General features: G+C 38.3%; 1 pseudogene; it reads left to right on the top strand.

Annotated features, from left to right (window-relative positions):
- The first annotated feature begins 941 nt into the window (after positions 1-941).
- LOC142452488 (selenocysteine insertion sequence-binding protein 2-like) lies at positions 942-21,021 on the top strand (annotated as a pseudogene).
- Positions 21,022-21,507: the final 486 nt, after the last annotated feature.

Raw genomic sequence — 21,507 nt, 5'->3', positions numbered from 1 at the left:
GTATAATTTTTGTTAAGTTGCCCCTAACCTCTCCTTTATTAGGTAAAGTTCTCCATGCCTTGCTTGCAGCAGAATTTATTTGCTGATTTACTTGCAATGGATATGCTGTCTGATTATTAACCCACCTCCCTGTAAGCATTTCAAAATCCCATGCTGGCTGCCCTGCCGCAGCATTTTCTCTAGCCTGAGTTGTTAATAAATCCTGCCATAAAGATTTCCATTCCAAGTATTGTCCTGTAGTCAATACTGCTTTTGTTACAAATGTCCAATCGGCAGGAGTCATAGCATGGCCTGTAAGCCTTTCAATTAGAGATTGAGTATAATTTGCGCTTACCCTGTAAGCTCTCACAGCTTCAGCTAAGTCCTTCACTTGTTTGTGTTCTACGGGTGTATGATAACGAGCATTATTCTGGTCCTCAAATACTGGATACATTTGTTGAATTGCTCTACGGGTATTGGGTGGGCAAAAAGAGTAGCCACACCCTTTCTGCCTGTTTTCCTTATAAGGAGGCGGTGCTGATGGGCTCACAGCTGTCTTCCGTAGAGCACTATACTGCCCTCCTTCGGTTGCTTGTAATGCGTCATATCGACCCTCTTCATAACGAGCAGCTGCCTCCTCTAACTGCTCCTCCTCCTCCTCCTCCTCTGATAGTTCCAAGAGTTCTAATTCTGGCCACGGATATAAAGGCTCCGAATGGTGGGTACAGTTTTTCTTTTGCTGATCAGCTTCCTCCCCTAATTCTACCTGCGGAGTTTCTTCTTTTTTGGCAGCTCTGTGCTGCCTTTTCCGAGTCTCTTTAGACTCGTCCCGTTCTGTTTCTGACATGCTTTCCTGAACGTCCTCCAACGCCTGCTGTCCCTGTTGTAATGGCTGTCTACACTCTTTATCCTCAATACATGCTTTTATTGACTTCCTTAATAAAGCATCAAGCGCTGTAACCATGGTCTTTATTGCTGCGTTCCCCATATTAAGCGGTAGGCTGTCCGCCGTTGAAACCGAAAGCGGAAGTATTAGAGCGCATACACCAGTTCGCGGCTTTAGCAATCGTTCAGGCTCATGTCTCTCAGAACTTACCTTTGCAGCCCACGCCGTGTGGTTCTGAATCCTCCCTGGTAACAGGGGGTCTCCGCTCGTGCCTTAGGTGGTCGTGAGTTTCTGGGTTTCGGCACCAATTGTCGCCCGCCACGTCTCGCCAGCAAGAAGGACGCGCCACAACAGGATTCTTCCACAAGCGTTTTATTGTTGGGTTCGATTGCTGAAGCAGATAGAAGACCCCGAAGCCCCAAACTACTGCTGCTATACGCTCTACGGGGACGTGCCATGCATTGATTGGTGCATTCGCCAGAACCCTCGTTTGCATACTCCAGGGTGGAGTTGTGACTAAGTCATCTAAGCAGTGCGCATGCCTCAAGTGGTTGTTTACCACTTAATGGGCCACCGCCCTGACTGCCCGGCGCCATCTTGTAATGGCGGCGAGAGCTGCGGCTTCCCACAGATGTTAGTAGTCATGTTATCAGACAGAGAGCATTATAAAGTCGATTATGGGAAAAGTAGGTAGGTTAATATAATAGCTTGTCATTTGTTCTCCTCTGGACCCATTTAAAGTTGTTTCAAGATTTTAAAACAGTGAAGGGGAAATACACCCGGAATCAGCCTCTGATGAATCCTCTCTGACCATGGACCAGGGATATAAATAACATTGCTATCATGTAGAATGCATTGGAAAGTGAATTATTGCAGATACCGTTAGGTTAAAATTTAGTACCTCATCATTGGATATCCATTATGATCCATTTTTAATTTTTCTAGGTTTTTAATATTTTCTGCTTTCTTTTCAATTGAGGTTGATATTCTGTCTTACTTTGTTACTGTTATTTGTTTTGGTTTAATGTTTTTTCTGTATATGAAATTCATAATATATAAATCTATAGATCCATTGATTGGATTAATGCTTCTTGGGGGTAAGGTATAGGTGGTTGGAGGGATAATAACAATGAGTCCAAGAATGGAGAAAATGTTCCAAAGCTGATCGTGGTGATGATTGTACAACTCCTGATGTGATTATACAATCTGTGGGTGTACCCCAAAAAACATTTTCTTCAAAGCTGTATACTTAATTTTTTTTACAAAACAAACTTATCTCCTTCAAAGTATTCTCCATTTAACTTAACGCATTTATCAAATCTGCAATTCCATTCTTGGAAACATTTTTCAAACCTATTTGTTTGGATGGCTCACAGCACTTCCCTCATTTTTTCTTCACCTCTTCTGTGTAGTCAAATTGCCCTCCTTTCATGTCCCTCTTCACTCCTGGACACAAAAAGAAGTTGCAAAGAGATAGCAGGTGAGTAAGTACATAGGGCAAACGAGGAATGCTGGGTTTTGTTGTTGTTTTGCCAAAACCAGCTCATTGTGATGTCTGTGTGAGCAGGTGCATTGTCGTGGTAGCAAAACCAGTCTCCCATGTGACACAAATTGGGGCTTTTTTGGTCACACACTGCTATGCAATCTTTTCAGAACCTCAAAATAGGAAGCTTGACTAGCCTGACCTGGTGGGACAAACTCCAAATGTACTATCCCCCTAACATTTAAAAAGAAAAAAGACCATCATCTAGATATTTGATTTGACTTGATGAGTTTTTTGGGGTGAGGTGATAATGGTATCTTCCACTGGCTTGATTGATGTTCACTTTTGGGGTCCTAAAAGTAGCACCATGTCTCCTCACCAGGAATGATGGAAAACCAATCTGGGTCATTGCAGACCTGTTCTTTCAAAGCATGGCGTGTTTCCACTTGTTGCTTTTTTTACCTGGTCAATCAGAACCTGAGGCACAAATTCCACAATGACCTTTCTCATTCCCAAATCTTCCATTAAAATGCACTGAGCTAGCTCCAGGATAGTCCATATAGTCTCCCCATCTTGTTGATAGTCCATCATCAGTCTTCCTCATTGGCCTTTGAGCACAAGTGCATGATTTTGTCGATATTTTCATCTGTTCGGGGAGTTGACTGACATCCAGAATGAGGTTTGAAATCAATCGACATTTCACCTTTTTTGAAATGTGAAAATCACTCGTACACTTGAGTTTTTCTCATAGCGCTGTCCTTGTAAGCTGTGTTCAGCATCACAACAGTTTCTGCAGCATTTTCCCAAGCAGGAAACAAAATGCCACAGCTGAATGCTGTTCTCATAAATTGGCCATCACAAAAAATGAGGTTCCCGTGAAACTGCTTGTACAAAAAAATTCACTGTGACCAGACAGAACCTCACTAGGCCACACCATTGGGTGTCCTCTTGTATGGGAGAATTATATAATATGTGAATTATATTCCAATAAAATTGTTTGAAAATTTTTTCAAAGGGTTTCTGAAGGGATTTGCTGAGCCTGCTGAATTTAAGGCAGAGATCAGCTCAGAGGTATACGGCAACAAATATTTTTGGATTCAAAACAATTAAATTTAATAGATTTTCTTGAAAGACACAAGATAGTCATGGAGGTTTCCTATGAAAAATGAGTTGATTTTTTAAGTGGAAACCTGAGTTGGTGTGGAAAAAGCCAGGAAAAATATTCTGAGAAATTGTTTCAGGACAGCAAACCCTGCTCATTGGTCAGTGATAGCAACAGCTGTCCAATTGAGAAAATTACTCCATCTACCATACCACTTTTATTTTCGAAAACTCAAAGAACATTGAAAAGGTATATAATTTGCATCCTTTGAGGATACCCAACCTGGTGTTTTGACATGATGTCAATCAAACAGCACAGAATTCTTCTAGGAAGGGTTAGAGGGGTGGAAACACGGCCGCCATCAGAAGTTTACAGACATAAACTGAGGATAAGCCAAGAAATAATATAGACTCTGATTTGACAATTTGCTTAGTAAAACTTTCTATGATTTCACAGCATTACATTTTGACTTACATGTCAAATAATAAATAATAAAGCTCTTCAATAGGAAGATATCATTCCACACTCTTCATTGTCCTTCACATCCTTCCAATTGTATGTTCATCCATCTTTTCATATGCAGATAATGCTCTTAGTTACCTATTGAAGTGTTGACATTTCTCTCTCATATGCCTTAAGATATGATGAAAATTATCTACTGCTCTGTACCTGTTATGCATCACCATCAATCAAGATAGAAGTAGAATGTTAAAGGGAGTTATTATATTTTCATTAAGATTGATGCAGACATAAAAAATAAATCTAATTAATTAACATGTGCTTGGTGTAATGGGTTATGAGGTAGACTGCTAACTACAGGGTCAGCAGTTCAAACCCACCAGCCACTCAGCCAGAGAAAGATAAAGTTTCTGCTCCTAAAAGATTTACAGTCTCAAAAACCCAAAGGAGCAGTACTACCCTGTCTATAGAATCTCTGTGAGTCAGAATTGATGCACTGACGATACACGAGATTCTAGACATGTATAGAGCCAACATATTGACAACATCAAAAATTTCATTTCTCTTCCCAGGGTATTTTTGAAATCACTTTCTGAACTCACTATTTTTTAAAAAAAACACTTCTTGCTCTTTCTGATTTGCAGAAGTGTAGTAAATTGCAGATGGCAGTGTTGTAAACTGAAGCTGTTACATTAACCTAAAATTCTATTTGTAGATTATTCAAAGAAAAATATTTTCTATACTAAAATACAGTTCCAGACTGGAAGATTTCCCCTATGTTGTTTCCAAACCTAATTAGAACTATATTTTTGACATACGCTGGCATATTTGAAGGCCATGGGTGTGAAAAAATGCAGATGTACAAATTACCAATCTCAATAAACACGCTTTCTGGCTTGGACACAGGTTGTTGATGCCAAGGAGCCTTGAAAATTTGCTTAGCAAGTTTCTCCAATGCAGCATATTTCTGGTTTAACGAGCTCTCCAGACTTCTCACAGTATCAACACTTTTCAGATTTGCTTAAATAACTGTATGATAATAAGAATTCTTACAGGAAGTGCAATTCAGTCCCAGGCTATGTTGTAATGTTAGCAAAATAGGATGGGAGCATCACCTGGTAGAGACAATGTGGGCATCAGACTAAGAGACTGTGTTTCAATTCAATATTATTTAATTGTGAATGCTGGACAGCTGCTAGTCCCTGAATGGGTAAGCACTCCCTGGCACACCAAAAGGCTAATAGTTCAAACATATCCAGAGGTACCTTGAAAGATAGACCTGATGATTTGATTTCCAAGGTCAAAACCTTGCAGTTCTACTCTGCACAGTAGGGGTCACCATGAGTCTGAATCAACATGACTCAGAGAGCAGCTGGAAACTAACCTGTACTGGTTTATTGTATCAATCTATTAGACTACATGGAATATAGAGAGCAGTTAAGATGTTGGCAGAACACAACTCTCTGGTTAGAAAATACTATTTTTATTTAAAACTTTTTCCCCTTGATGTTTCTATCCTATGGATGAGCATGGTTGAGTCAATTAACATGACCTTCGGTACAAGTGTCCCTTCATCCCTTGCTGTTTCTTATGTAACCTTTCAAAAGCATGGATTTCTGAGAGAGAACTGGCTTCATGCCAAAATTCCATGAGGAACACATTTGAAGTCATCAAATGATCATGCTTGCCGTCCAATATATTTCTCAGTCTCTCCAACCTCTCCTTCCCACCTGGCATTGATACCATCATTATCATCAGCTGCTACACTCTGTCTTTCTGTCCTATTCCCTCCACTCAGTTAAAAAGTAACTCTTGGCTTTCTATACAGTAAAATAAGTATGCCCATCTGGAACAGGGAGTTGTCTGATTGTGGGAAAGTGAGGAACGGGAATAATGTATGTGCACAAATTCTTTATTCTCATATTTTAAGAAGCTAGGCAGGCCAGGATTCTAGGTGGAAGGAGGCCTTTGCACTTGTGAGTTAGACACGAGACCTAATCACATTCTCATAACTAAAACTAATCCCAACAATATCATCCCCTAATACTGCTACCTTAAAGTTACTTCCTACAAACACATGGCTGATTGCTATCTGGTCCAACGCTATATTTCTAGGATAAACAGGTAAAGCTCCCTGCTCTTATGTTGCAATTGCTCTCCCTCCTCAGAAGACTGTCAATTCCCCTTAGCTGCCCCCAGCACTGAGGTTAGGTCATTCCTCCAATGAAGTCAGACACCTCTAGGGTTAGGGTACGGCCCACTTTGTTAACTATATGGTTACCTGTACTTAGAGGGCCTTGCATGCCCCAAGACTTTGTAAATTGATGCTACGAATATATTCTCTCTCTCTCTGCTCACACCTGGCTCCTGATGCCATGGTGGAGGTGAGTACCCGAGACTTTTGTCTGTCTCTTAATTTCTTCCCTTCAATTACAGAACTGTCCCTTAGGATCCATCCAGATATGAGGCTGCTCTCACAACTAATAACCACCATAATTTCAAATCAAGTCTGACTTACGATGAAACATGCTCCATTTCAGTGGCTGGAGTTTTCGAAGTATTTGTCAGACCTTTCTTTCCGAGGTTCAACAGTTGCTGTTTCTCTGCTTAAGCTCCACCAACTTAGCTCTGCAACAGCATCCAATCCTGCAGCACTTTCACAACTGGTGCTATGCTCCAGGAAATTGTTGAAGCCACTACGTCAACCCATCTCATCAAGGGTCTTCTTTTCCTGCTGACCACTTCCTCTACTTTACCAAGCACGATCTCTTTTCCAGGGCCAATCTCTTCTGTTAACATGTTCACAGAACTTGAAATGAAGTGTTGTCATCCTAACTTCTAAGGAGCATTTCACTACAAGGTCAGCAGTTCAAACTCCTGTAAAGATTCACAGCTTCAGAATCCCACAGCGGCATTTCTACTCTGACAGAGAGGTTTTTGGTCGTTCTTCCGAGACAGATTGGTAGTCCATGATGCTGTCACTATCGCCACCAATACCATAATGCAAATGCATCAATTCTTCTACGATCTATGTTATTCATTATCCAACTTTCACATGTTTATGAGGCAGTTGAAAGCACCATGGCTTGGATCAGGTACATCTGAATCCTCAAAATAACACCCTTTACCTTCAACACTTTAAAAAGGTTTGATGCAGATTTTCCCAAGACAATGTCATTTAATATTTTGACCGCTGCTTCCATGATCACAGATTGTGGATCCAAGCAAATTGAAATATTTGAGTACTTCAATCTTTTCTCCATTTATAATATTTTCTATTGTTCCATTTGTGAGAATTTTAATTTTCTTTGCATTGAGTTGTAATCCATACTTCAATTGTAATCCAAGGCTCCAGTCCTTGATCTTCATCAGCAAACACTTTGAAGTCCTCCTCACTTTCCAGAAAGCTACCTTAATCATCTATATTAATTAGCCACCATTCTGATGCCTTGTTCTTCATATATTCCAGTTTCTTGGATTTGCTCAGCATATAAATCCAATAAGTATAGTGAAAGGATACACTATAAGGATGCTGTACTGGCTATATTAATATCATATAATGTCGATTATAAAAGACAGAATATTATCAAATATATAGAGGTTTATTTCATAATAATAAAAGTTTATCAAGAATATATAAAATTCTAAATAGGAATACACCAAATATCACAAATTCAAAAACCATAAAATAATCATAAAATTAAAGAGATATAAAAATACATAATTGTAATAGTTTTAATATTTGTTTTAGTAATTGATTGAATAAATAGACATAATAAACCTAGTAAATATTCCAAGAAAATCATCTTAAAGTATATTTTAAAGAACCCTATACCTACTAACATACTTTCTATAAAAGTTATTAAGAAATATTACCATGATGGACCATATGGCAGCCTTTAAAACAGCAGCGAAGTAAATTTCAAAGAATTGGAATTAAGAATACCTTTGCATAACAATAAATTTAAATTATATGTCAATAATTTCAAAATACCTGAAATATAAGAATATTTTAAAATAAGAAATATAATTCTAAACCTTCAAAATCATTTAGGGTGAAAAAATAACTATTGAAATTGTAAAATAACTCAAGTAAGTGATAATAAAATACTGTGACTACACATATTGCGGGATAGAGCTAGAGCAGTGTGTGCAGGATACATTCGATTTTTAAATGCTTTTATTACAAAGCAAATGTAATTCAAATTAGGCTGCCTAAACTTTCATCATATGAATATAGGGTCAAAAAGACAATGTAATAAATTAAGTTGGAGGAGGAAAAATGAAGACATTAATAACATGTCAATGGACAAGCTGATAAAAATCTATTAAAATAAAGATTTTTTCTTTAAAAAATAACAAAATTAATAACCCTATAGACTGACAGATTAGTAGAAAATAAAGCACCACCAACAATAAATGAAAAATAAAATATTCCTATACATTATGAAGATGTTAAACAAGGAATTATTATAAAATAAAACCTTATGCCAAATTTAACAAATCATCAAAAATGTATATTCATTGAAAATCCCAAATTGATTGAACTTACACAAGAAGAAATATAAAGCATCAACAGTAAATTATCTGTTAAAGAAATCAAATCTATAAATAAAATCCTTCTGCTAAATATATCAAACCTTAGAAAAAAATATTATCCCTAAACAAATTTCTAAAGAAAACATTGCAGAAGAAAATACTTTTGAACTTATTTTCTGAAGTCAAAATAATCTTGATATCAAAATCTGGAAGGAAAATTACCAAAAAAATGAATGCCAATATCCTTTCTATCAGTTTAATAAATAGTAGACTTGAACAATATTTAAGTCATGAACAGTAGAATTTGTTCCAAGTACGTAGAGTTGCTTAACATTTAGAACTTAATGAATAAATTGAATATATTAATAGGATAAAAAGTAAAATCATTATGTTCATATCAACAGGTATGAGGATAACCATTTTTTTAAAATCATTTTATGTGGGGTTCATACAACTCTTTTCACAATCCATACATACCTTCATTGTGTCGAGCACATTTGTACATTTGTTGCCATCATTCTCTAACCATTTGCTTTCTACTTGAACCCTTGATACAAGCTCCTCATTCTCCCCTTCCCCGACCCCCATGAATCCTTGATAATTTATAAATTATTACTTTTGTCATGTCTTACACTGTCCAACATCTCCCTTCACCCACTTTTCTGTTGTCTATCACCCAGGGAGGAGGTTATGTAGATCCCTGTAATCGGTTCCCCCTTCTTCCCCAACCTCCCTTCACCCTCTTGATATCACCACTCTCACCACTGGGTCCTGAAGGGATCATCTGTCCTGGATTTCCTGTGTTTCCAGTTCCTATCTGTACTGGTGTACATCCTCTGGATTAGCCAGATTTGTAAGGTAGAATTGGGATCATCATAATGCAGGGGCAGGAAGCATTTAAGAACTAGAAGAAAGTTATGTGTTTCATGATTGCTACAATACACATTGACTGGCTCATCTCCTCCCGGCAACCTTTCGACAAAGGGATGTCCATTTGCCTACAGATGGGCTTTGAGTCTCTACCCTGCACTCCCCCTCACTCACATGATTTTTGTTCTTTGATACCTCACCTCTTCTTAAATTGGACTTCATCAAATTAAATAGTTCTATCTTGAGAAGTAGGAAGGAGCTTCAAAAAGTTCATGATAAAATGGAATTCGAAGCTAATGGACTGCCATGCAATAGTGAAAAATGGGGGGGGGGGGGGGAAATAAGCCATAGCATAGGACGGAGTACTTAGAAAATACACACACAATGAAATTGATTCTGACTCATAACGACCTTGTGTGCAACAGGTCCTGAGCCATCCTCAAAACAACTGCAATGTTTGAGCCCATCAATGCATCTTCCTAAGCATCTTCCTCTGTTTTGCTGACCCTCTACTTTACCAAGCATGATATCCTTCTATAGGCACTGATTCCTACTGATGGCATGTTCAAAGTGCGCGAGTCTCTCCGTCCTTGCATTTCTTCCAACAAAGATTTATTTCTTCTCTGGCAATCCATGACTTGTTTAATGACTTTTAGCAACAGCAGAATTCAAGTGCATTAATTCTTCTCTGCTTTTCCTTATTCAGTGTATTGTTTTCACCTGCATATGAGGTGCATGGCAATGCCATGGCTTCAGTCAGATGAAAGGTAATCCTGAAAGTGCTATCTTTGTTGTTCAACACTTTAAAGAGATCCTTTAAGGCAGATTTGCTTAATGCAATACATCATTTGGATTCATGGCTTCTGTTTCAATGTGCATAAATTAGAGAGCTTAGAAAAATGCAACACTTCACAAAGTCAATATTTTAACCATTTATCAGGATGTTGTTTATTGATCTACTTCTGGAAAATTTGAATTTCTGTATATTGAAATACAATCCATACTAAAAACTGAATTTTTTTAACTTTCATCAACAAATACTCCAAGTCCTCTTCACCTTCAGTAACCGAGATTGTGCCATCTGCATGTTGCACATCATTAATACATCTTCGCATATAGGTTGAATAAATAGGATGGAAGTATGTATCCCTTATGCACATTTTTCAGATATTAAATCATAAATACTCCCTTTTCTGTTTAATAATAGCCTCTTTGCTATGTATAGGGTCTTCATGAGCACAGTGGAATCCCCATTCTTAACAATGGGTTTGTTATAATACATACAACCTTTGGGTAGTCAAAAAAAACACTAGTAAATAACTTTCTGATATTCACTAGTTTTAACCATGATCCAACAGGCATCAATGATGATCTGCCTCATTCCAAGGCTTTTTCTCTAGGGTAGTGACCAGCGGGGCTGCTAGCTGCAATGTTCTCCGTGTGAAACCAGCAGTTGCTCCAGGGAAGAAAGATGAAGCTTTCTACTCTGGTAAATCATCACAGTCTCAGAACCTTACAGGGGCAGTTTATCCTGCCCTTTGGGGTAACTGGGAGTCAGCATCAACTTGAAAGTGAGTTTGATTTTGTGTTTGTTTTTAGCTATGTACTGGTACAACTGTTCTTTTAAGTATCTTCAGTAAAATTTTGTTTTGCTATCATATTAATGATATTATTTGATACTTTCTGCATTCCGGTGGATTATATTTCTTTTCGATGGGGACAAATAGGGATTTCTTTCCATCAGATGGCCATGCAGCTGTTACCCAAATTTCTTGGCAAAGAAGAGTGAACATTCCCAGCATTGCAACAACTTGCCGAAACATTTCAATTGGCATTACATCAATTCTTCAAGACTTGTGTATTTATTTTTTGTTTGTCTTTTATATTTGCTTGCTTGTTTGTTAATTTTGTTGGTTAGTGTTTTTAAACCTTCTGTAAATCTTGGGCTTCTTCCTTCAATACCACGGGTTCATGGTCATATGCTACCTCATCAGATGGTTGAGTACTGGCCAATTTTTTAGGTACAGTGACTTTATTCTTTTCACCTCCCCTTGATACTTCCTGCACTGTGCAATATCTTGGCCATTGAACCTTTCAATATACACATGGAAGTACACATCAAAGCATGAATTTTCCCTCAGTTTTATTAGCTTGAGAAATGCTATGCATATTCTCGCATTTGGTTTTCTAACTCCAAGTTTATGCATATTTCACTGTTGTTTTGTTATAATTGGTAGGTGTCATCTTTTTTTTTAACCCATAGCAATGCTATGCACAACACAGTGAAACACCACACTGTCCTGCATCTATCTCACAATTATCCCTAGGCTTCAGCCCATTGTTGCAGCCATGGTGTCAGTCCATCATCTTGAGGGGCTTCCTCTCTTTCACTGCCCCTCTACTTTACCAAACATGATGTCCTTCTCCAGGGACTGGTCTCTCCTAACATGTCCAACATGTCATCCTTGCCTCCAGAAGCACTCTGACTATACTTCTTCCAAAAAAAAAAAAAAGATCAGTTTGTACTTTCAGCAGCCAATGGTACTGTCAGTATTCTACTCCAGCACCACCATAAAAATGCATTGATTTCTCTCTGGTCTTCTTTATTCAATGTCCAGTTTTTACATCATATAAGGCAATGGAAAATATCATGGTCTGAGTCAGGTGCACCTTAGTCCTCAAAGTAGCACCCTTACTTTTCAATACCCTAAAGCGGTCTTGTGTAGCAGATTTTCCTAAAGCAAAGTGTCTTTTGATCTCTTGACTGCTGCTTCTGTGAGTATTGATTGTAGATCCAAGCAAGACAAAATCCTTGACAACTTCAACCTTTTCTCCATTTATCATGATGCTACCTATTGGTCCAGTTGTGAAATTTTGGTCTTTACATTGAGTTGCAATCCATACATTTGTGATCCATACAGTTGTAATCCATCCTTGATCTTCAGCAGCAAGTGCTTCAAACCTCCTCACTTTCAACAAGCAAGTTTGCGTCATAATCGTTTCTCAATTTGAGGATTAAGGGTGTAGGGGTGGAGTTTTGTATCTGATTATCCTTTATTTGTACTGATTTCTTCTGCTTATTGTTATTGGTAAAATGGTTGAAAGAAATTATTTGAGGAAGTATGATTAGGACACAAAGAAGGCTCTGAAAAGATAAGCCCAACCCAGTGATTTGGAGTACTCAGGATATTTGCATTTCAAGAGATCTGCCTAAGGGCAAGATTAAAGGAAAAAGGGAACTCTTTGGATTTGAACTTTGAACTCTAGAGGATTTTGTGGGAAGCAGGAAAAAATATAAAACCATAAAGAAAACTTCTCTCTAGGACTGAACATTTGGAAGTGGGAGAAATGCAGCAATAGAGAGATGGGTTGAGTTTGGCGGCTGACATCCGTGGACCTGGTTTACAGGAACTAGAGGGGAAGACAAGAGTGGGTTGACTAGTCTGAAGTTCATGACCTAGCACCAGGGGCAAAGGCTGTTGAGAATTTGTGATGGGGCCATGGTCTCAGGCAAGGCGAACAATGGATGCCCCAGTGAGACAAAGAGAGGCGGCCCTCATTGAGTTGACCAGAACCCGACCAGATGAAGAGAAGATTTTTGAGCCTGTGAACTGGTGCATATTGCTGTTGACTTTATGGATGGCCTGTCCGGATTTGTTGTTGCTTATGGATGTGGATTTCACAAGATTCCAACTTGAATGAAGATTCTTCACATTGGAGAGTGTGATTGTCTCCTGAGAGCACTGGGTTGGTGTAAGTGGGTAGTATAGAGTTGGATACCCAAATTGGGGGATAAAGGCATGAAGTGGTTGGCTTACAAACTTTCATAGTTGGGGGAATATAGTTATAGAATTATAGGATCAAGGTGTAGTGTTACTTAACTGCAATTGTTAGGCATAGGATGGTTTGGTTTTGTTCATTTATAAAATGACTGTTTAAATGAGGGTGGTGCATATTGAATTGTATGCATTTCAGTTTTATCCTGTTAGGTACAGATATGATTTCATTATTGTTTGTTTGAAAATTATATATGGTAACAGAGCTATGTGAAACTGTCAAATTGACATGTGGTCTGTGGTAGATATATAATTGTCCATTTGAGGATTAAGGGATGGACTCTAGCTTTTCAATCAGATCATAGCTAATGAGGCCTCTGCATGGGCATAGCCTACTCATGAGAATTCTGGGAAATCTGGTACTGTTAGGCAGCTTAGTTTAGGGAATTGGGAAGTCCATTTTCGCATGCCCAGGAGAGCCAGCAAAGGACAAAGCTGGATTTTCCCGCCGGTGGGCCCAGATGGGCGTTACACCTGGAGCAGCCCACCTGGGCCAGGTGACTGCAATTCAGCCAAAGGGATCTACCTAGGGTCGTTCACCACGCCTCCCCCGGGAACCCTTAAAAAGGCAGGAACCGAGAGGGAGAGGTTCTTGCTTGGGTGGTCTGGTCGTCTTCATGGGAGGAGAGAGATCCTTGCGTGACCTGGGGCAGTCTCTGCCAGGCTACATGGTCAAAGGAATCCTATGGTGCCGCATAAAACCTGAAACTTCTTTTAACTCTCATTAAATTCTCTTGGATCACGAGCCCGGCTTCGGCGTGAAATCTTTCTCGTGCGGAGCCAAGGACCGAGGCTGAAATCTAGCCAGGAGAGAGAGAGACCTTACAGTACTTCCTCCTTGGAGGCAAGAGACAATTCTCTTTGCCATTCTCTGGGAGACAATGCTGCTGACAAGACATACAAAACTACCCTAGTACCCTGAGCCGGAGAAGCCACAAGGCTGCAACCAGACCTCTGAAGCTGGAGAAGTCATGTACAGACTGCTGCCAGCACTGAGATGCTTACATGGCCACTGGATCCAAAGACTTTCTATCCACTGGCTTGTGATTGTCCTGCATTTGGCTTCATTGCATGTGTTTCGTGAGGCTGAAGAGGAATTTATAAATTGATATCAGACTTATGGGCTAATATCAGACTTATGGGCTAATATCAGACTTATGGTCTTAGACTGGGCTGGGTTGGAATGTTTTCTCAATGATCAATTGCTCTTGTATATAAATCTCTTTCGTATACACATGAGTGGCCATGAATTTGTTTCTCTAGTCTATCCAGACTAACACAGCCTGCCTCCAAACCGGATGCCACATTCTTCTTCATATAATCCAGTTTCTCTGATAATTTGCTCAGAATACAGATTGAACAAGTATGAGAAGATACATCTCTGTCACACACCTTTCCCGGTTTTAAGCCATGTACTATCCCCTTGTTCTATTCTCACAACTACCTCTTGATACATGTACAAGTTCTTCATGTGCACAATCAAATGTTCAGGAGTTGCAATTCTTCAGAAGTTTACCCATAGTTTGTTTTGATGCACACAGTCTCATGCCTTGGCATAGTCAATAAAACACAAATGTTTCATCAACTTGTTGATGCATTTCAATTAGTATCTCATTATAAGACTTTATTTTGTCTTCTTGAGCTACTGGTTGAAATCTGTTCAGTTCTTTTACTTCATAATTTCTTATGTTCAGTTTACCCTCTCTAAATTCAAGAGTATGTTTCAGAATCTGTTCTAACATACACTTTATTCTTTTCTTCTTGTTGTCATTTTTAACGACCCTTTTAAAAATTTATATATAATATCCTTGATATCATCCACCATTTTTCTGAAGACATTAGCATTCAGGGTGCCAAATGTATTCTTAAAATAGTCTCCAAAATTCAATTGGGCTGCATCCAATGCTTTTTTTGGTTCTCACATACTTGTTTTAATTTTAATCTGCTTTGAATTGAAATCACCTATGATTAATGGATTGTGTTTGTAGTAGTAGTTCAGTAATTGCAGGAATTTGGCAAAAGCCATGTGATTATACACCTGTTGTTGGGGATGGGTGCCATCAAATTGGTTTCAATCCACAGCAACCTGATGTACTATTGAACTAAACACTGCCCAGCTCTGTGTCATCCTACAACTGCTGTTAGGTTTGAACCTGTTGCCACAGCCACTGTCGATGTGTCTCTTCTTTTTTTGCTGGCTCTGTAACAACCATGATATCTTTTCCAAGGAAAGACACCCCCTGCCCCCCTCACAACATGGGAAAAGTTCCTGAGACAAAATCTCTTTACCTTCTCTTCTAAGGAGCACTCTGGTGGTGGTTCTGCCAACAGAGACTTATTGGCTTGCCAAGCAGTTCATGGTACATTCAGTATTAAGTGCTAACACCATAATTCAATGCTTAGATCAATTCTTCTGTAGTCCTCCATATTCATTATCCAGCTTGCACATGCATATGATACAATTGAAAATATCCCATTGCTCGGGTCAGTAGCACCTTAGTCCTCCAAGTGACAGCTTTCCTCTCTATTACTTTAAAGAAGTAGCAAATTTGTAGCAAATTTGCTCCAAGCAATATGTCACTTGATCTCTTGACTATTGTTTCCATGCAGGTAAAATAAAACCCTTGACATCTTCAATCTTTTCTCCATTGTTCATGATGTTGTTTATTGATCATATTGTGAGAATTTTTTTCTTTACATTGATTTGTAATTTAAAATTTAAGACTATCATCCTTGGTAAGCACATCTAGTCTTCTTGACTTTTAACAAACAAGGTTGGATCATCTACATTTGGCAAATGAATGAGCTTTCTCTAATCTTGATTTCACATTCTTCTTCATAAAGTCAACCTTGTCTAATTATTTTTGCAACACGTAGATTGACTATATATGGTGAAAGGATACAACCTTGACACACCTTTAAATCATTCCATATCCTCTTGTTCTAACAGTACAACTGTCTCTTGATCTGTATACAAGTTCCATATAAATACAATGAAGTGTTCTGGAATTCCTGTTCTTCAAAATATTGCCTATAGTTTGTTATGATTCACATAGTCTATGATCAAGAGAACAGTAAATATCTTTCGAGTATTCTCTGCTTTCAGTCCATGGAAACTTTAATCCACTTCCTCTTCTGAATCCAGCTTCAATTTCTGGTGATGCCCTGTCAATGTATTCCTGCAATCATTTTATTAATTATATTCAGCAAAATTTTCTTGAATGTGATATAAATGATATAACTTGCTAATTTTCTAGAAGGGTGAATTTTATCTTGTGTAATCTAGAACCCATTAAATAAACAAAAACTAAAGATCTGTTTCATAAACTAAAGTATCAATATTAAAAGAACATTGTCAAAAAGTAGAATTTGTATATCCAAAATTAATATATCTGTGTGATCTTGAAAACATTAAAATAAAAATTTTAAATTAATTTAGATGTGGCAAAGAAGGAAAACAAAAAAGGCAAATAAAGAATTAAAATACACATTGAAGACAATAAAGAATATAATTGATACAGAAGAAAATAAAATCTCTCACTTGAAAATAAACATGGAGAAATGCTATCAGTGTAAAGAAAATGCATAAAATACCTTTTATAATGCCAGCTATAAAATACATTATGAAAAAGAGAATAATAAAGAAGAATGAGAACATATAAGAGGCCTTTGGATTAGGATGTCCTTGTGGGAAAACAGAAATTGCTGAAAACATAAATGCAGAAAACTCTATTTACAGACGAAATAACAGCTTAATACATAAACTTAGGGTTCATTGTATTAAAAAAATTAGTGTATAGAAAACCCACCCATAAACATAATCTGTGAGGGGAAAAATTTGAAAGGGTGAGTGATGGAAAATCCTAGAAGCATTAATTAAATTTTACAAATAATTTCAAATTCTTTTGTAATTCTAGGTGGCAAGTAATAGAGGAACACCGTTGACTTAACTCGTTGGAAAGGAAAGATGTATTAAATAATTTCCCAAGTACTTGGTAATCTTGTAGGACTTATAAAAGAACTTATACCATAGTCCTTTTATGGAGAATAATAGGGTTGTCATTCACTTTGTTATATCAATCATATGAATAATTAATCATTAACAAAGTAAAAAAAAGCTCTTGTTATTATTTGACTGTGTTACCAAATATGACAAGGATTTCATCTGCACTGCTGAATAAAAGATGAGGCTTTTAAAATATGCTTTCTGATTTTTGGAGAGTAGCTTAAGCCAAATGGGAAAACAAAAGGGAGGAGAAAAACTGTTTAAGTCAAAGATTTGCTTTTTGGTTGTATAATGTATGTCAACACACACCATTTCAAGGGATTTCTAACCATGTGGCCCAAAGTGGCACAAGATGCCTATGTTTATTTATAAGCTGACATCCTTATTCTTTCATGTATTTTTTTTTGGTCTTGAAGCAGATGTGAATTTTCTATTTAAGTAGTGTGTGTCGATTTTTTAAGAGTGTACCTTGTATATTTGAAAAGTTCCATTTATTACGTGCATGTATGAAAGATATATTCCAGATCCCTTCTGTGGCTGGTGGTAAAGGAGAAATGCATTGCAAGGCTTCCCAGATCTGTGGTCACTGAGAATGTTTCATGTGACTCTGACTTGGGTAGGTAAGCCAAAGGAACTTTATCTCTCCTTGTTGCTGTTCTAACCCTCAGTGATCCTGGGAGCTATGTATAGTACAATAGTATGCTCCCTATGTCCTTTAAAGCCTTCATCTGCCCGTCACTATTCCAAGCAAAATGTATTGAATCTTTCTAAGTGAAACATCATCAGAGAAACAAAAACCGGAATCAAAGAACCAAATCCTCCCTTTCCGAGAAGCAGACGCAGACAGACCTAGACGAATCTGTCATCAATAAGACGGATAAGTCAACGGAACCACCAAAAAGGAAAGACTGGACATAAAAGAAGACCCTCCTCCATTTACACTAGCCTAGCAGAAGCAAGGAAGGACAGTTACATCGGACACTGAAAGCTAGCGTGGTGTGATGATCAAGGTCACTTCAGGAAGAGAAAAGTAATCATCAGAAGTTAAAGCTTGTCAATTACTTTAACAACTCTGGCACAATAATTGATAAAATTAAAAAAACTAATAAGTCATATAAATTTAGCATCTGAAATATCTTTGTCAATTAATAACAGAAAGTTTGGCATCTTCCCCCAAATCCCATCTTCCCAATGCCCATTTCTTTTCTTTTTTTTCAAATATGTGCAAGGAGCAGGAAATGATATGCAGGAGGAAATGCACTGCATTGACTTTGGAATAGAATAATTAAGATCTTACAGAAATTACCAGCATCTCAAATATCATAAGAGTATGTCTCTCTTTTTATTAATCATTTTATTGGGGACTCATACAACTCTTATCACAATCCACACATGCATCAATTGTGTAAAGCACATTTGTACATTTGTTGCCCTCATCATTCTCAAAATATTTGCTCTCCACTTAAGCCCCTGGCATCAGTTCCTCATTTTATGCCCTCCCTCTCCCCCTGCCCCCTCCCTCATGAACCCTTGATAATTTATAAATAATTATTTTGTCACATTTTACACTGTCCGACATCTCCCTTCACCCAGTTTTCTATTGTCTATCCCCAGGGGAGGAGGTTATATGTAGCTCCTTGTAATCGGTTCCCCCTTCCTTCCCTCCACACTTCCAGTATGGCCACTCTCACCACTGGTTGTGAAGGGATCATATACCCTGGATTCCCTGTGTTTCCAGTTCCTATCTGTACCAGTGTATATCCTCTGGTCTAGCCATATTTGTAAGGTAGAATTGGGATCATGATAGCGGTGGGGAGGAAGCATTTAGGAACTAGAGGAAAGTTGCATGTTTCATCATTGCTACACTGCCCACTGACTGGCTCATTTCCTCCCTGAGACCCTTCTGTAAGGGGAGAGTATGTCTCTTAACTGCTCATTTTAACAGAGCATAAGCCATCTGTATAAGTCAGTAATACTCTCTACTATGGGCTGGATCTGCAAGCAAAGCATTCCTCAATTTTTAGATGAAATTGCACTGGTAAATAAAACCCCACCAAGGAATTTTGTCCCAAATCACAGAAAGCACTTTCCCCAGCACATTCTGAATGGGAATCAGAACTGAGACTCTGAGTCGTAAGTCTACCTCATCCTCAATTATTATGCTAGACTAGCTCCTGACATAATTTGTCTGTAAAACATTCCAGTTAAGAGACAAATGCATTCATTAAGAATAAAACAGACTTCAGTAAATACTCTACAAAAGGGGGAAAAGCAAGAGAAAGTAATGCGAAGTACTATGTCCTGCCAGCCATCATGGTGGCACCTGGCTTCTCCCAGCTGGACCCCCTCAGATTCACCCACCAAGGTGCTGGGGCTCCAGCGAGAATCTGAAGGCAGAAAATAAATACGGAAAAGATGGCCTTTGGAGCTTCAACTTTCCCACCTCAGTATTTATCCCCTAATAGTTACATCAGCCTCGAGTGTACATGAAATGTTTGTTCAGTGCCTGGCTCCCAGTATGATATAATCAACCCATTTGTCACCAAGTTACAAGTCACTAAGCCCCAAGGGGGGTGCGTGTGTCCTCTCCCTCAAGAAACTAAAGGTCCTATTTAGGAAAAGGCTCACAATGAGCCAAAGTTTGACAGTAGAGGAGCTGGAAGAACTATATAGTCTGATATAAAATCAGCTAAAGGCCCCCATCATAGACACATTCGTGCAGAAATTAGCTTTAAATCAGGCACCGTAAAGAAACCTAAGACAAAATATTGTTCAGAGAACTTGACTGCAGCCGTCCACTAATCAAAGGGTGAAGTAGTGGTCAAACTAAAAATGCAACTCAATCAGTAGCAGATAATGATGCCAACAGTTCAACCTCACATACAAGAGAGTTATCCTGGACGCCAATGGGCCATGTTGTTCAGCAGACATTGTCTACAGAACTATCACCAGCCACTAAAACCATTACTTCCATGAAAAGCCTACAGACAGTCGCTGCAGCAGCAGATTGTAAAATGGTTAGTACAGCATCTCCTGGAGTTTTATCTTCTGATCCTTCCTACAATAAAGAGAAACATAGTGTTCAACTAATTTAAAAGTCCACAGATTTACAAAGTGGCAACCTTGAACAAAATGAAGTTTCAAGAAAGCGAAAGAAAAATAAAGAAAAATCTAAATCAAAATATGAAGTCCTAACCGTTCAAGATCCACCAGGGATTGAAGATGCTGAAGAGTTCCCCAGTTGGGCAGTTGCTTCTGAAAGAAGAAACAGAGTAGAGTCAATAAAATACCAATCCAGACAGCAACAACAGAATGATTTTCAAAAGAGTAGAACGAAGAGTGAAATTCCAGTTCAGCTGGATTTGGGCAGAATGCTCGCAGCATTGGAGAAAAAGCAGCATTCCCAGAATGCAAAGCAGTCTTCCAAACCTGTGATGGTCTCAGTTGGTCCTGTGCCAGTTCTTTCCAAAGAAGCCACCTCGGGGATGAACAGCCACCACTTGAATCAGGAGCCAACCCTTCATAACCCCTTAGACTCTAGTGTCCCACTGAGGAAGAAAGAGAGGTTCCCAAGGCCAAGAAACCAGTCTTTGAAGATTATTTTGAAGGAACATCAGGAGAAAAAGCAGCAGCATCTTCAAGAAAATGGTGCAGCTGACATGCAAGATGTAGACAGCAGTGGTGCTGACCAGTCCTTTCAGCAGGGGAAATGGAAGAATCGAGCTCCTCCACGCTGGTAGAGGAAAGAAGGTCAGAAGAACCATTCCGAGCTGAGCCCCACGTGACTCAGAAACCGGCCATCTTAGTCTCGACTCAACCAGCTTCCCGAAGACTCGCTGCCGGAGTTTCACCACAACATGAGGCTGGGATGTTTTCTTAATATACAATTACTTTTTTATACAAAGCTCTTTCTTATACACATATGAGTGTCTTGGATTTGTTTCTCTAGTCAACCCTGACAAACACACTAACTTTGTAAAAATGCCTACGACATTGGTAACATTTGGAGAAATCGTTGGTTTTTTTCTGAATTTTTCTAAGGTACACAACTAAAATAAAAATATATCTAATTAAGGACCAGCAATCTTTTTTAATGGATCACAAGTCACATGTATACTAATATTAAAGGCATTATATATTTAATAAATAGAGACACCATTTTGCTCAAATTTAGTAAAATTTGGCATTTCAGAATAAAACAAAGTGTTTGGAATTTCCTAATAGGGACATATGAAAAATAGTTACTCTTTTGGTTATTTCACTTTTTACTTAGTTTCTTATTTATTTTCTAGAACTTAAAAGCTTTTAATAGCAAACAATTATAAAAATAAATATGTTTGCCAGGTT

The sequence above is a fragment of the Tenrec ecaudatus genome, chromosome 7, assembly GCF_050624435.1.
Source record: "Tenrec ecaudatus isolate mTenEca1 chromosome 7, mTenEca1.hap1, whole genome shotgun sequence".
Taxonomy (NCBI): domain Eukaryota; kingdom Metazoa; phylum Chordata; class Mammalia; order Afrosoricida; family Tenrecidae; genus Tenrec; species Tenrec ecaudatus.
This window is presented reverse-complemented; position numbering and strand designations above follow the sequence as displayed.